Source organism: Rhamphochromis sp. 'chilingali', assembly GCF_963969265.1.
Source record: "Rhamphochromis sp. 'chilingali' genome assembly, chromosome: 1".
Lineage (NCBI taxonomy): Eukaryota > Metazoa > Chordata > Actinopteri > Cichliformes > Cichlidae > Rhamphochromis > Rhamphochromis sp. 'chilingali'.
In genome coordinates, this window is record NC_137929.1 from 40076082 (window position 1) to 40092826 (window position 16745).

Below are 16745 nucleotides of genomic sequence, written 5' to 3' on the forward strand. Positions count from 1 at the left end.
ATTTTGTAGGGGGCGCTGTGGAGCAATTTTGCGCTATTCAATGAAAATGATCACATGCCAACAAAGCCTTCATCCATTTGGAGGTGTGTGCCAAATTTCAAGCCTCTATAAACTTGCCAAGACCCTCAAAAGCCACTTCATCTTTCATGTTGAACAGCGTTGCCACCAGGGTGCGCCGTTCAGTTTAAACTCACAATTTTTGCACTGAAGCATCACGAGGGACTGATGGTGATATTCACCGCTTTTGAGGTGGCCAAGATGAACCTGTGAAAATCAGTACAACAAAATTAAAGCCATGACATTTCCTGTTGCCACTAGGTGGCGCTGTCCGTATTTCTGACAATGGGCACATCAATCTGTTCAGGGCGGGTGTGACATCATGCCTGTAAAGTCTGGTACTAATCAGACTGGATTTCATTGAGTTATACTAATTTGTTTATTCATGGCGTGACATCAAAGTTCGCCATGCCGCTGGAGTCACACCCTTTCGCGAAAAGTCACAGTTTTCACTGTAACCCAAGACCAACTCCTTAAGGCTTTCCTGGAGAAATTTGAGGCTGCAGATGTCACCCATCACTATACTGTACCCCAAAGTGTAAAACATGACATTTCCTGTTCCCACTAGGTGGCGCTGTCCTTGATGTCAAATATGGCAGTTGAAATATGTTCAGGGATGGAGCCTTATCATATGTGTGCTCTTTGGTCCAGATCGGAACATGTATGACAGAATGAGAGGCAATAAGATTTTCATGGCGAGTCATCGAAATTCGCCATGGCGCCACGGCCTCATAGTATTGTGAAAACTCAAAAGCTCCGCAATTTAACATGGCACAAGGGTGTAGTTGACACTGTCCAAATTTGAAGTTTATAGGACCAAATCCCAAGGAGGAGTTCGTTAAAGTACAAGGCATGGAAACGGTAAAATCAGACCCAAAATGTCACCTTCAATCCAAAATGGCGGACTTCCTGTTGGGTTTAGGACATTGCCATAATAGACTTTTTTGTTCGACTCTGAACGTTATATAGGTGTACCGACTTTCAAACGTGTAGGTCATACCCATACCGGGGGCTCGCGTTTTTCATTTTTCTAGGTGGCGCTACTGAGCTAATTTTCCCTGGCTATGTCTGGGAACATTAAAATACGTAAATTTTCACCAGACCTGACGCGTGTGCAAAATTTCATGAGTTTTCGAGCATGTTTAGGCCCTCAAACGGCCAATTCATTTGCCGGAATAATAATAATAATAATTAAAGCTGCAAGCAGCGTTATGAGGGCCCTCGCACCCCCGGCGCGTCGAGCCACGCCCAACACCTAAAACCAGCACCTCCGATCTGATGTCACATTGATGGAATTCATGCATTTAACCACCAGCTAACAATTCATCTCATTCGATCATGATTATAGTTGTCCCACTAGGTGGCGCTCTAACCATTACTGACAAATGGCATAACAAACATTTCCTAGCTCGAGTCTCATCACGTCTGCGACCTTTGGGAGAGATTGAACATTTTGATTTTGAGTGACAGCAGATTACTGCTTTTTGGCGAGTGATTGAAACTCCACGTGCCGCCATGACCACCCCATTTCCCTGAATGTAAAAAGCTTCGCAATTTAACATCACAAAGGTCTTTAGATTCCACACACAGGAGATTGCATCAATCTGATGAAATCCCTTGGAGGAGTACGTCAAAGCACGGTGCCTGAAAAGAGGGGACAATGTTGCCAAAATTGCACATTAATTTTAAAATGGCTGACTTCCTGTTAGATTTGGGATATTGCTCCAAGAGACTTTTTTGTACATCTTGATATCTCCTATAAGCTTACCAGGTTTCAGACTCATAGATGAAACACAGAGCTGGGGCTGTGGTTTTGAAATTTTGTAGGGGGCGCTGTGGAGCCATTTCGCGCTATTCAATGAAAATGATCACATGACAACAAAGCGTTCATCCATTTGGAGTTGTGTGCCAAATTTCAAGCCTCTATAAACTTTCCAAGCCCCTCAAAAGCCACTTCATCTTTCATGATGAACCGCGTTGCCACCAGGGTGCGCCGTTCAGTTTAAAGTCACAATTTTTGCACTGAAGCATCACGAGGGACTGATGGTGATATTCACCGCTTTTGAGGTGGCCACGATCAACCTGTGAAAATCAGTACAACAAAGTTAAAGCCATGACATTTCCTGTTGCCACTAGGTGGCGCTGTACGTATTTCCGACAATGGGCACATCAATCTGTTCAGGGCGGGTCTGACATCATGCCTGTAAAGTCTGGTACTGATCAGACTGGATTTCATTGAGTTATACTAATTTGTTTCTTCATGGCGTGACATCAAAGTTCGCCATGCTGCTGGGGTCACACCCTTTTGCAAAAAGTCACAGTTTTCACTGTAACCCAAGACCAACTCCTTAAGGCTTTCCTGGAGAAATTTGAGGCTGCAGATGTCACCCATCACTATACTGTACCCCAAAGTGTAAAACATGACATTTCCTGTTCCCACTAGGTGGCGCTGTCCTTGATGTCAAATATGGCAGTTGAAATATGTTCAGGGGTGGAGCCTTATCATATGTCTTCACTTTGGTCAAGGTCAGAAAATGTATGACAAAATGAGAGGCAATAAGATTTTGATGGCGAGTCATCGAAATTCGCCATGGCGCCACGGCCTCATAGTATTGTGAAAACTCAAAAGCTCCGCAATTTAACATGGCACAAGGGTGTAGTTGGCACTGACCAAAGATGAAGCTTATAGGACCAAATCCCAAGGAGGAGTTCGTTAAAGTACAAGGCATGGAAACGGTAAAATCAGAGCCAAAATGTCACCTTCAATCCAAAATGGCGGACTTCCTGTTGGGTTTAGGACATTGCCATAATAGACTTTTTTGTTCGACTCTGAACGTTATATAGGTGTACCGACTTTCAAACGTGTAGGTCATACCCATACCGGGGGCTCGTGTTTTTAATTTTTCTAGGTGGCGCTACTGAGCTAATTTTCCCTGGCCATGTCTGGGAACATTAAAATACGTAAATTTTCACCAGACCTGACGCGTGTGCAAAATTTCATGAGTTTTCGAGCATGTTTAGGCCCTCAAACGGCCAATTCATTTGCCGGAATAATAATAATAATAATAATTAAAGCTGCAAGCAGCGTTATGAGGGCCCTCGCACCCCCGGCGCGTCGAGCCACGCCCAACACCTAAAACCAGCACGTCCGATCTGATGTCACATTGATGGAATTCATGCATTTAACCACCAGCTAACATTTCAACTCATTCATTCATGATTAGTTAGTCGTTCCACTAGGTGGCGCTCTAACCATTATGTACAAATGGCATAACAAACACTTCCAAGCTCGAGTCTCATCACACCTGAGACGTTTGGGAGAGATTGGACATTGTGTTTTTGAGTGACAGCAGATTACTGCTTTTTGGCGAGTGATTCAAACTCTAAGTGCCGCCATAACCACCCCGTTTCCCTGGACGTAAAAAGCTTCGCAATTTAACATCACAAAGGTCTTTAGATTCCACAAACTGCAGATCGGTCCAATCTGATGAAATCCCTTGGAGGAGTTCGTCAAAGTATGAAGCCTGAAAAGAGGGGAAAATGTTGCCAAAATTGCACATTAATTTTAAAATGGCTGACTTCCTGTTGGATTTGGGATATTGCTCCAAGAGACTTTTTTGTACATCTTGATATCTCCTATAAGCTTACCAGGTTTCAGATTCATACATAAAACACAGAGCTGGGGCTGTGGTTTTGAAATTTTGTAGGGGGCGCTGTGGAGCCATTTTGGGATATTCAATGAAAATGATCACATAACAACAAAGCCTTCGTCACATTGGAGGTGTGTGCCAAATTTCAAGCCTCTATAAACTTTCCAAGACCCTCAAAAGCCACTTCATCTTTCATCGTGAACAGCATTGCCACCAGGGTGCGCCGTTCAGTTTAAAGTCACAATTTTTGCACTGAAGCATCACGAGGGACTGATGGTGATATTCACCGCTTTTGAGGTGGCCACGATGAACCTGTGAAAATCAGTACAACAAAATTAAAGCCATGACATTTCCTGTTGCCACTAGGTGGCGCTGTCCGTATTCCCGACAATGGGCACATCAATCTGTTCAGGGCGGGTCTGACATCATGCCTGTAAAGTCTGGTACTGAACAGACTGGATTTCATTGAGTTATACTAATTTGTTTCTTCATGGCGTGACATCAAAGTTCGCCATGCTGCTGGGGTCACACCCTTTTGCGAAAACTCACAGTTTTCACTGTAACCCAAGACCAACTCCTTAAGGCTTTCCTGGAGAAATTTGAGGCTGCAGGTGTCACCCATCACTATACTGTACCCCAAAGTGTAAAACATGACATTTCCTGTTCCCACTAGGTGGCGCTGTCCCTGGTGTCAAATATGGCAGTTGAAATATGTTCAGGGGTGGAGCCTTATCATATGTGTTCACTTTGGTCAAGGTCAGAAAATGTATGACAAAATGAGAGGCAATAAGATTTTCATGGCGAGTCATCGAAATTCGCCATGGCGCCACGGCCTCATAGTATTGTGAAAACTCAAAAGCTCCGCAATTTAACATGGCCCAGGTGTGTAGTTGACACTGACCAAAGATGAAGCTTATACAACCAAATCCCAAGGAGGAGTTCGCAAAAGTTCGAGGCATGGAAATGGCAAAATTAGAGCCAAAATGTCACCTTCTCTTCCAAATGGCGGACTTCCTGTTGGGTTTGCATCAATGGGCCCACAGACTTTTTTGTTCGACTCGGCATGATACACATGTGTGCCAAATTTCATACATGTAGCTGAAACGATGTGGTCGTAGGGCTGCATTTAACAAGGCATAGGTGGCGCTGTAGAGCCATTTCCCAGTGCTCATATGTAAAACCATTAAAATACAAAATTTTTCACCAGACCTGGCATGTGTGCAAAATTTCATGAGTTTTTGAGCATGTTTAGGCCCTCAAAAAGGCCCTTGTTTCGCCTGAATAATAATAATAATAATAATAATAATAATAATTAAAGCTGCAAGCAGCGTTATGAGGGCCCTCGCACCCCCAGCGCGTCGAGCCACGCCCAACACCTAAAACCAGCACGTCCGATCTGATGTCACATTGATGGAATTCATGCATTTAACCACCAGCTAACATTTCAACTCATTCATTCATGATTAGTTAGTCGTTCCACTAGGTGGCGCTCTAACCATTATGTACAAATGGCATAACAAACATTTCCGAGCTCGAGTCTCATCACACCTGAGACGTTTGGGAGAGATTGGACATTGTGTTTTTGAGTGACAGCAGATTACTGCTTTTTGGCGAGTGATTCAAACTCTAAGTGCCGCCATAACCACCCCGTTTCCCTGGACGTAAAAAGCTTCGCAATTTAACATCACAAAGGTCTTTAGATTCCACACACTGGAGATTGGTTCAATATGATGAAATCCCTTGGAGGAGTTCGTCAAAGAACGGTGCCTGGAAAGAGGGGAAAATGTCACAAAAATTACACATTAATTTTAAAATGGCTGACTTCCTGTTAGATTTGGGATATTGCTCCAAGAGACTTTTTTGTACATCTTGATATCTCCTATAAGCTTACCAGGTTTCAGACTCATACATAAAACACAGAGCTGGGGCTGATGTTTTGAAATTTTGTAGGGGGCGCTGTGGAGCCATTTTGCGCTATTCAATGAAAATGATCACATAACAACAAAGCCTTAAGCACAATGGAGGTGTGTGCCAAATTTCAAGCCTCTATAAACTTTCCAAGCCCCTCAAAAGCCACTTCATTTTTCACGGTGAACAGCGTTGCCACCAGGGTGCGCCGTTCAGTTTAAAGTCACAATTTTTGCACTAAAGCATCATCAAGGACTGATGGTGATATTCACCGCTTTTGAGGTGGCCACTATGAACCTGTGAAAATCAGTACAACAAAGTGTAAGACATGACATTTCCTGTTCCCACTAGGTGGCGCTCTTCATATTCCTGACAATGGGCACATCAATCTGTTCAGGGCGGGTGTGACATCATGCCTGTAAAGTCTGGTACTAATCAGACTGGATTTCATGGAGTTATACTAATTTGTTTCTTCATGGCAAGATATCAAAGTTCGCCATGCTGCTGAGGTCACACCCTTTCGTGAAAAGCCACAGTTTTCACTGTACCCCAAGACCAACTCCTTAAGGCTTTCCTGGAGAAATTTGAGGCTGCAGATGTCACCCATCACTATACTGTACCCCAAAGTGTAAAACATGACATTTCCTGTTCCCACTAGGTGGCGCTGTCCTTGATGTCAAATATGGCAGTTGAAATATGTTCAGGGGTGGAGCCTTATCATATGTGTTCACTTTGGTCAAGGTCAGAAAATGTATGACAAAATGAGAGGCAATAAGATTTTCATGGCGAGTCATCGAAATTCGCCGTGGCGCCACGGCCTCATGGTATTGTGAAAACTCAAAAGCTCCGCAATTTAACATGGCACAAGGGTGTAGTTGGCACTGACCAAATATGAAGGTTATGAAATCAAACCCCAAGGAGGAGTTCGTTAAAGTTCGAGGCATGGAAACGGTAAAATCAGAGCCAAAATGTCACCTTCAATCCAAAATGGCGGACTTCCTGTTGGGTTTAGGACATTGCCATAATAGACTTTTTTGTTCGACTCTGAACGTTATATAGGTGTACCGACTTTCAAACATGTAGGTCATACCCATACCGGGGGCTCGCGTTTTTCATTTTTCTAGGTGGCGCTACTGAGCTAATTTTCCCTGGCCATGTCTGAGAACATTAAAATACGTAAATTTTCACCAGACCTGACGCGTGTGCAAAATTTCATGAGTTTTCGAGCATGTTTAGGCCCTCAAAAGGCCAATTCATTTGCCGAAATAATAATAATAATAATAATAATAATAAACAGAGCAATTACAATAGGGCCTTCGCACTGTCAGTGCTCGGGCCCTAATAATAATAAGAAACGGAGCAGATACAATAGGGCCTTCGCACAGTCAGTGCTCGGGCCCTAATAAGAAACGGAGCAGATACAATAGGGCCTTCGCACTCTCAGTGCTCGGGCCCTAATAATTAAAGCTGCAAGCAGCGTTATGAGGGCCCTCGCACCCCGGCGCGTCGAGCCACTCCCAACACCTACAACCAGCACCTCCGATCTGATGTCACATTGATGGAATTCATGCATTTAACCACCAGCTAACATTTCATCTCATTCAATCATCATTATAGTCGTCCCACTAGGTGGCGCTCTAACCATTACTGACAAATGGCATAACAAACATTTCCAAGCTCGAGTCTCATCACGCCTGCGACCTTTGGGAGAATTTGGACATTTAGATTTTGAGTGACAGCAGATTACTGCTTTTTGGCGAGTGATTGAAACTCCACGTGCCACCATGACAACCCCGTTTCACTGAACGTAAAAAGCTTCGCAATTTAACATGACAAAGGTCTTTAGATTCCACACACTGGAGATTGGTTCAATATGATGAAATCCCTTGGAGGAGTACGTCAAAGAACGGTGCCTGGAAAGAGGGGAAAATGTTGCCAAAATTACACATTAATTTTAAAATGGCTGACTTCCTGTTGGATTTGGGATATTGCTCCAAGAGACTTTTTTGTACATCTTGATATCTCCTATAAGCTTACCAGGTTTAAGACTCATACATAAAACACAGAGCTGGGGCTGATGTTTTGAAATTTCGTAGGGGGCGCTGTGGAGCCATTTTGCGCTATTCAATGAAAATGATCACATAACAACAAAGCCTTATGCACATTGGAGGTGTGCGCCAAATTTCAAGACTTTTTAAACTTTCCAAGCCCCTCAAAAGCCACTTCATTTTTCATGGTGAACAGCGTTGCCACCAGGGCGCGCCGTTCAGTATAAAGTCACAATTTTTGCACTAAAGCATCACGAGGGACTGACGGTGATATTCAGCGCTTTTGAGGTGTCCACAATGAACCTGTGAAAATCAGTACAACAAAGTGTAAGACATGACATTTCCTGTTCCCACTAGGTGGCGCTCTTCATATTCCTGACAATGGGCACATCAATCTGTTCAGGGCGGGTCTGACATCATGCCTGTAAAGTCTGGTACTGATCAGACTGGATTTCATTGAGTTATACTAATTTGTTTCTTCATGGCGTGACATCAAAGTTCGCCATGCTGCTGGGGTCACACCCTTTCGCGAAAACTCACAGTTTTCACTGTAACCCAAGACCAACTCCTTAAGGCTTTCCTGGAGAAATTTGAGGCTGCAGATGTCACCCTTCACTATACTGTACCCCAAAGTGTAAAACATGACATTTCCTGTTCCCACTAGGTGGCGCTGTCCTTGAGGTCAAATATGGCAGTTGAAATATGTTCAGGGGTGGAGCCTTATCATATGTGTGCTCTTTGGTCCAGATTGGAACATGTATGACAGAATGAGAGGCAATAAGATTTTCATGGCGAGTCATCGAAATTCGCCATGGCGCCACGGCCTCATAGTATTGTGAAAACTCAAAAGCTCCGCAATTTAACATGGCACAAGGGTGTAGTTGACACTGTCCAAATTTGAAGCTTATACGACCAAATCCCAAGGAGGAGTTCGTTAAAGTACAAGGCATGGAAACGGTAAAATCAGAGCCAAAATGTCACCTTCAATCCAAAATGGCGGACTTCCTGTTGGGTTTGCGTCAATGGGCCCCTAGACTTTTTTGTTCGTCTTGGCATGATACACATGTGTGCCAAATTTCATACATGTAGCTGAAACGATGTGGTCGTAGGGCTGCATTTAACAAGGCATAGGTGGCGCTCTAGAGCCATTTCCCAGTGCTCATATGTAAAACCATTAAAATACGTAAATTTTCACCAGACCTGACGCGTGCGCAAAATTTCCAGAGTTTTCGAGCATGTTTAGGCCCTCAAAAGGCCGATTCATTTGCCGGAATAATAATAATAATAATAATAAACAGAGCAATTACAATAGGGCCTTCGCACTGTCAGTGCTCGGGCCCTAATAATAATAATAATAAACAGAGCAATTACAATAGGGCCTTCGCACTATCAGTGCTCGGGCCCTAATTAAAGCTGCAAGCAGCGTTATGAGGGCCCTCGCACCCCCGGCGCGTCGAGCCACGCCCAACACCTAAAACCAGCACGTCCGATCTGATGTCACATTGATGGAATTCATGCATTTAACCACCAGCTAACATTTCAACTCATTCATTCATGATTTGTTAGTCGTTCCACTAGGTGGCGCTCTAACCCTTATGCACAAATGGCATAACAAACATTTCCGAGCTCGAGTCTCATCACGCCTATGAGCTTTGGGAGAGATTGGACATTGTGTTTTTGAGTGACAGCAGATTACTGCTTTTTGGCGAGTGATTGAAACTCCACGTGCCGCCATGACCACCCCGTTTCCCTGAATGTAAAAAGCTTCGCAATTTAACATCACAAAGGTCTTTAGATTCCACACACAGGAGATCGCATCAATCTGATGAAATCCCTTGGAGGAGTTCGTCAAAGAACGGTGCCTGGAAAGAGGGGAAAATGTTGCCAAAATTGCACATTAATTTTAAAATGGCTGACTTCCTGTTGGATTTTGGATATTGCTCCAAGAGACTTTTTTGTACATCTTGATATCTCCTATAAGCTTACCAGGTTTCAGACTCATACATAAAACACAGAGCTGGGGCTGTGGTTTTGAAATTTTGTAGGGGGCGCTGTGGAGCCATTTCGCGCTATTCAATAAAAATGATCACATGACAACAAAGCCTTCATGCATTTAAAGCCTCTATATACTGCATTTAAAGCCTCTATATACTTTCCAAGCCCCTCAAAAGCCACTTCATCTTTCATGGTGGATTGCGTTGCCACCAGGGTGCGCCGTTCAGTTTAAAGTCACAATTTTTGCACTGAAGCATCACGAGGGACTGATGTTGATATTCACCGCTTTTGAGGTGGCCACGATGAACCTGTGAAAATCAGTACAACAAAATTAAAGCCATGACATTTCCTGTTGCCACTAGGTGGCGCTGTACGTATTCCCGACAATGGGCACATCAATCTGTTCAGGGCGGGTCTGACATCATGCCTGTAAAGTCTGGTACTGAACAGACTGGATTTCATTGAGTTATACTAATTTGTTTCTTCATGGCGTGACATCAAAGTTCGCCATGCTGCTGGGGTCACACCCTTTTGCGAAAACTCACAGTTTTCACTGTAACCCAAGACCAACTCCTTAAGGCTTTCCTGGAGAAATTTGAGGCTGCAGGTGTCACCCATCACTATACTGTACCCCAAAGTGTAAAACATGACATTTCCTGTTCCCACTAGGTGGTGCTGTCCCTGGTGTCAAATATGGCAGTTGAAATATGTTCAGGGGTGGAGCCTTATCATATGTGTTCACTTTGGTCAAGGTCAGAAAATGTATGACAAAATGAGAGGCAATAAGATTTTCATGGCGAGTCATCGAAATTCGCCATGGCGCCACGGCCTCATAGTATTGTGAAAACTCAAAAGCTCCGCAATTTAACATGGCCCAGGTCTGTAGTTGACACTGTCCAAATTTGAAGTTTATAGGACCAAATCCCAAGGAGGAGTTCGTTAAAGTTCGAGGCATGGAAATGGCAAAATTAGAGCCAAAATGTCACCTTCTCTTCCAAATGGCGGACTTCCTGTTGGGTTTGCGTCAATGGGCCCACAGACTTTTTTGTTCGTCTTGGAATGATACACATGTGTGCCAAATTTCATACATGTAGCTCAAACCATGTGGTCGTAGGGCTGCATTTAACAAGGCATAGGTGGCGCTCTAGAGCCATTTCCCAGTGCTCATAAGTAAAACCATTAAAATACAAAATTTTTCACCAGACCTGGCATGTGTGCAAAATTTCATGAGTTTTTGAGCATGTTTAGGCCCTCAAAAAGGCCCTTGTTTGGGGTGAATAATAATAATAATAATAATAATAATAATAATAATAAGAAACGGAGCAGATACAATAGGGCCTTCGCACTCTCAGTGCTCGGGCCCTAATAATAATAATAATAATAATAATAATAATAATAATAATAATAATAAACAGAGCAATTACAATAGGGCCTTCGCACTGTCAGTGCTCGGGCCCTAATAATAATAATAATAATAATAATAATAATAATAATAATAATAATAAACAGAGCAATTACAATAGGGCCTTCGCACTGTCAGTGCTCGGGCCCTAATAATAAGAAACGGAGCAGATACAATAGGGCCTTCGCACTCTCGGTGCTCGGGCCCTAATAATAATAATAATAATAATAATAATAATAATAATTAAAGCTGCAAGCAGCGTTATGAGGGCCCTCGCACCCCCGGCGCGTCGAGCCACGCCCAACACCTAAAACCAGCACGTCCGATCTGATGTCACATTGATGGAATTCATGCATTTAACCACCAGCTAACATTTCAACTCATTCATTCATGATTAGTTAGTCATTCCACTAGGTGGCGCTCTAACCATTATGTACCAATGGCATAACAAACACTTCCGAGCTCGAGTCTAATCACACCTGAGACGTTTGGGAGAGATTGGACATTGTGTTTTTGAGTGACAGCAGATTACTGCTTTTTGGCGAGTGATTCAAACTCTAAGTGCCGCCATAACCACCCCGTTTCCCTGGACGTAAAAAGCTTCGCAATTTAACATCACAAAGGTCTTTAGATTCCACAAACTGCAGATCGGTCCAATCTGATGAAATCCCTTGGAGGAGTTCGTCAAAGTACGGTGCCTGAAAAGATGGGAAAATGTCGCCAAAATTACACATTAACTTTAAAATGGCTGACTTCCTGTTGGATTTGGGATATTGCTCCAAGAGACTTTTTTGTACATCTTGATATTTTCCATAAGCTTACCAGGTTTCAGACTCATAGATGAAACACAGAGCAGGGGCTGTGGTTTTGAAATTTTGTAGGGGGCGCTGTGGAGCAATTTCGAGCTATTCAATGAAAATGATCACATGACAACAAAGCCTACATCCATTTGGAGGTGTGTGCCAAATTTCAAGCCTCTATAAACTTTCCAAGTCCCTCAAAAGCCACTTCATCTTTCATGGTGAACCGCGTTGCCACCAGGGTGCACCGTTCAGTTTAAAGTCACAATTTTTGCACTGAAGCATCACGAGGGACTGATGTTGATATTCACCGCTTTTGAGGTGGCCACGATGAACCTGTGAAAATCAGTACAACAAAATTAAAGCCATGACATTTCCTGTTGCCACTAGGTGGCGCTGTCCGTATTTCCGACAATGGGCACATCAATCTGTTCAGGGTGGGTCTGACATCATGCCTGTAAAGTCTGGTACTGATCAGACTGGATTTCATTGAGTTATACTAATTTGTTTCTTCATGGCGTGACATCAAAGTTCGCCATGCTGCTGGGGTCACACCCTTTTGCGAAAAGTCACAGTTTTCACTGTAACCCAAGACCAACTCCTTAAGGGTTTCCTGGAGAAATTTGAGGCTGCAGATGTCACCCATAACTATACTGTACCCCAAAGTGTAAAACATGACATTTCCTGTTCCCACTAGGTGGCGCTGTCCTTGATGTCAAATATGGCAGTTGAAATATGTTCAGGGGTGGAGCCTTATCATATGTGTTCACTTTGGTCAAGGTCAGAAAATGTATGACAAAATGAGAGGCAATAAGATTTTCATGGCGAGTCATCGAAATTCGCCATGGCGCCACGGCCTCATAGTATTGTGAAAACTCAAAAGCTCCGCAATTTAACATGGCACAAGGGTATAGTTGACACTGTCCAAATTTGAAGTTTATAGGACCAAATCCCAAGGAGGAGTTCGTTAAAGTACAAGGCATGGAAACGGTAAAATCAGAGCCAAAATGTCACCTTCACTCCAAAATGGCGGACTTCCTGTTGGGTTTAGGACATTGCCATAATAGACTTTTTTGTTCGACTCTGAACGTTATATAGGTGTACCGACTTTCAAACTTGTAGGCAATACCCATACCGGGGGCTCGCGTTTTTCATTTTTCTAGGTGGCGCTACTGAGCTAATTTTCCCTGGCCATGTCTGAGAACATTAAAATACGTAAATTTTCACCAGACCTGACGCGTGTGCAAAATTTCATGAGTTTTCGAGCATGTTTAGGCCCTCAAACGGCCAATTCATTTGCCGAAATAATAATAATAATAATAATAATAATTAAAGCTGCAAGCAGCGTTATGAGGGCCCTCGCACCCCCGGCGCGTCGAGCCACGCCCAACACCTAAAACCAGCACGTCCGATCTGATGTCACATTGATGGAATTCATGCATTTAACCACCAGCTAACATTTCAACTCATTCATTCATGATTAGTCAGTTGTTCCACTAGGTGGCGCTCTAACCATTATGTACAAATGGCATAACAAACACTTCCAAGCTCGAGTCTCATCACACCTGAGACGTTTGGGAGAGATTGGACATTGTGTTTTTGAGTGACAGCAGATTACTGCTTTTTGGCGAGTGATTGAAACTCTAAGTGCCGCCATAACCACCCCGTTTCCCTGGACGTAAAAAGCTTCGCAATTTAACATCACAAAGGTCTTTAGATTCCACAAACTGCAGATCGGTCCAATCTGATGAAATCCCTTGGAGGAGTTCGTCAAAGAAGGGTGCCTGAAAAGAGGGGAAAATGTTGCCAAAATTGCACATTAATTTTAAAATGGCTGACTTCCTGTTGGATTTGGGATATTGCTCCAAGAGACTTTTTTGTACATCTTGATATCTCCTATAAGCCTACCAGGTTTCAGATTCATACATAAAACACAGAGCTGGGGTTGTGGTTTTGAAATTTTGTAGGGGGCGCTGTGGAGCCATTTTGGGATATTCAATGAAGATGATCAGATGACAACAAAGCCTTCGTCACATTGGAGGTGTGTGCCAAATTTCAAGCCTCTATAAACTTGCCAAGACCCTCAAAAGCCACTTCATCTTTCATGGTGAACAGCGTTGCCACCAGGGTGCGCCGTTCAGTTTAAAGTCACAATTTTTGCACTGAAGCATCACGAGGGACTGATGGTGATATTCACCGCTTTTGAGGTGGCCACGATGAACCTGTGAAAATCAGTACAACAAAGTGTAAGCCATGACATTTCCTGTTCCCACTAGGTGGCGCTCTTCATATTCCTGACAATGGGCACATCAATCTGTTCAGGGCGGGTCTGACATCATGCCTGTAAAGTCTGGTACTGATCAGACTGGATTTCATTGAGTTATACTAATTTGTTTCTTCATGGCGAGATATCAAAGTTCGCCATGCTGCTGAGGTCACACCCTTTCGTGAAAAGTCACAGTTTTCACTGTACCCCAAGACCAACTCCTTACGCCTTTCCTGGAGAAATTTGAGGCTGCAGATGTCACCCATCACTATACTGTACCCCAAAGTGTAAAACATGACATTTCCTGTTCCCACTGGGTGGCGCTGTCGCTGATGTCAAATATGGCAGTTGAAATATGTTCAGGGGTGGAGCCTTATCATATGTGTTCACTTTGGTCAAGGTCAAAAAATGTATGACAAAATGAGAGGCAATAAGATTTTCATGGCGAGTCATCGAAATTCGCCATGGCGCCACGGCGTCACCGTATTGTGAAAACTCAAAAGCTCCGCAATTTAACATGGCCCAGGTGTGTAGTTGACACTGACCAAAGATGAAGCTTATACAACCAAATCCCAAGGAGGAGTTCGAAAAAGTTCGAGGCATGGAAATGGCAAAATTAGAGCCAAAATGTCACCTTCTCTTCCAAATGGCGGACTTCCTGTTGGGTTTGCGTCAATGGGCCCACAGACTTTTTTGTTCGTCTTGGCATGATACACATGTGTGCCAAATTTCATACATGTAGCTCAAACGATGTGGTCGTAGGGCTGCATTTGACAAGGCATAGGTGGCGCTCTAGAGCCATTTCCCAGTGCTCATATGTAAAACCATTAAAATACAAAATTTTTCACCAGACCTGGCATGTGTGCAATATTTCATGAGTTTTTGAGCATGTTTAGGCCCTCAAAAAGGCCCTTGTTTCGCCTGAATAATAATAATAATAATAATTAAAGCTGCAAGCAGCGTTATGAGGGCCCTCGCACCCCCAGCGCGTCGAGCCACGCCCAACACCTAAAACCAGCACCTCCGATCTGATGTCACATTGATGGAATTCATGCATTTAACCACCACCTAACATTTCAACTCATTCATTCATGATTAGTTAGTCGTTCCACTAGGTGGCACTCTAACCATTATGTACAAATGGAATAACAAACATTTCCGAGCTCGAGTCTCATCACGCCTATGAGCTTTGGGAGAGATTGGACATTGTGTCTTTGAGTGACAGCAGATTACTGCTTTTTGGCGAGTGATTGAAACTCTACGTGCCGCCATGACCACCCCGTTTCCCTGAACGTAAAAAGCTTCGCAATTTAACATCACAAAGGTCTTTAGATTCCACAGACTGGAGATTGGTTCAATATGATGAAATCCCTTGGAGGAGTTCGTCAAAGAATCATGCCTGAAAAGCGGGGAAAATGTTGCCAAAATTGCACATTAATTTTAAAATGGCTGACTTCCTGTTGGATTTGGGATATTGCTCCAAGAGACTTTTTTGTACATCTTGATATCTCCTATAAGCTTAGCAGGTTTCAGACTCATACATAAAACACAGAGCAGGGGCTGATATTTTGAAATATTGTAGGGGGCGCTGTGGAGCCATTTCGCGCTATTCAATGAAAATGATCACATGACAGCAAAGCCTTAACCACATTGGAGGTGTGTGCCAAATTTAAAGCCTCTATAAACTTTCCAAGCCCCTCAAAAGCCACTTCATTTTTCACGGTGAACAGCATTGCCACCAGGGTGCGCCGTTCAGTTTAAAGTCACAATTTTTGCACTGAAGCATCACGAGGGACTGATGGTGATATTCACCGCTTTTGAGGTGGCCACGATGAACCTGTGAAAATCAGTACAACAAAATTAAAGCCATGACATTTCCTGTTGCCACTAGGTGGCGCTGTCCGTATTTCCGACAATGGGCACATCAATCTGTTCAGGGCAGGTCTGACATCATGCCTGTAAAGTCTGGTACTGATCAGACTGGATTTCATTGAGTTATACTAATTTGTTTCTTCATGGCGTGACATCAAAGTTCGCCATGCTGCTGGGGTCACACCCTTTCGCGAAAACTCACAGTTTTCACTGTAACCCAAGACCAACTCCTTAAGGCTTTTCTGGAGAAATTTGAGGCTGCAGATGTCACCCATCACTATACTGTACCCCAAAGTGTAAAACATAACATTTCCTGTTCCCACTAGGTGGCGCTGTCCTTGAGGTCAAATATGGCAGTTGAAATATGTTCAGGGGTGGAGCCTTATCATATGTGTTCACTTTGGTCAAGGTCAGAAAATGTATGACAAAATGAGAGGCAATAAGATTTTCATGGCGAGTCATCGAAATTCGCCATGGCGCCACGGCCTCATAGTATTGTGAAAACTCAAAAGCTCCGCAATTTAACATGGCACAAGGGTGTAGTTGACACTGACCAAAGATGAAGCTTATACAACCAAACCCCAAGGAGGAGTTCGCAAAAGTTCGAGGCATGGAAATGGCAAAATTAGAGCCAAAATGTCACCTTCTCTTCCAAATGGCGGACTTCCTGTTGGGTTTGCGTCAATGGGCCCACAGACTTTTTTGTTCGTCTTGGCATGATACACATGTGTGCCAAATTTCATACAT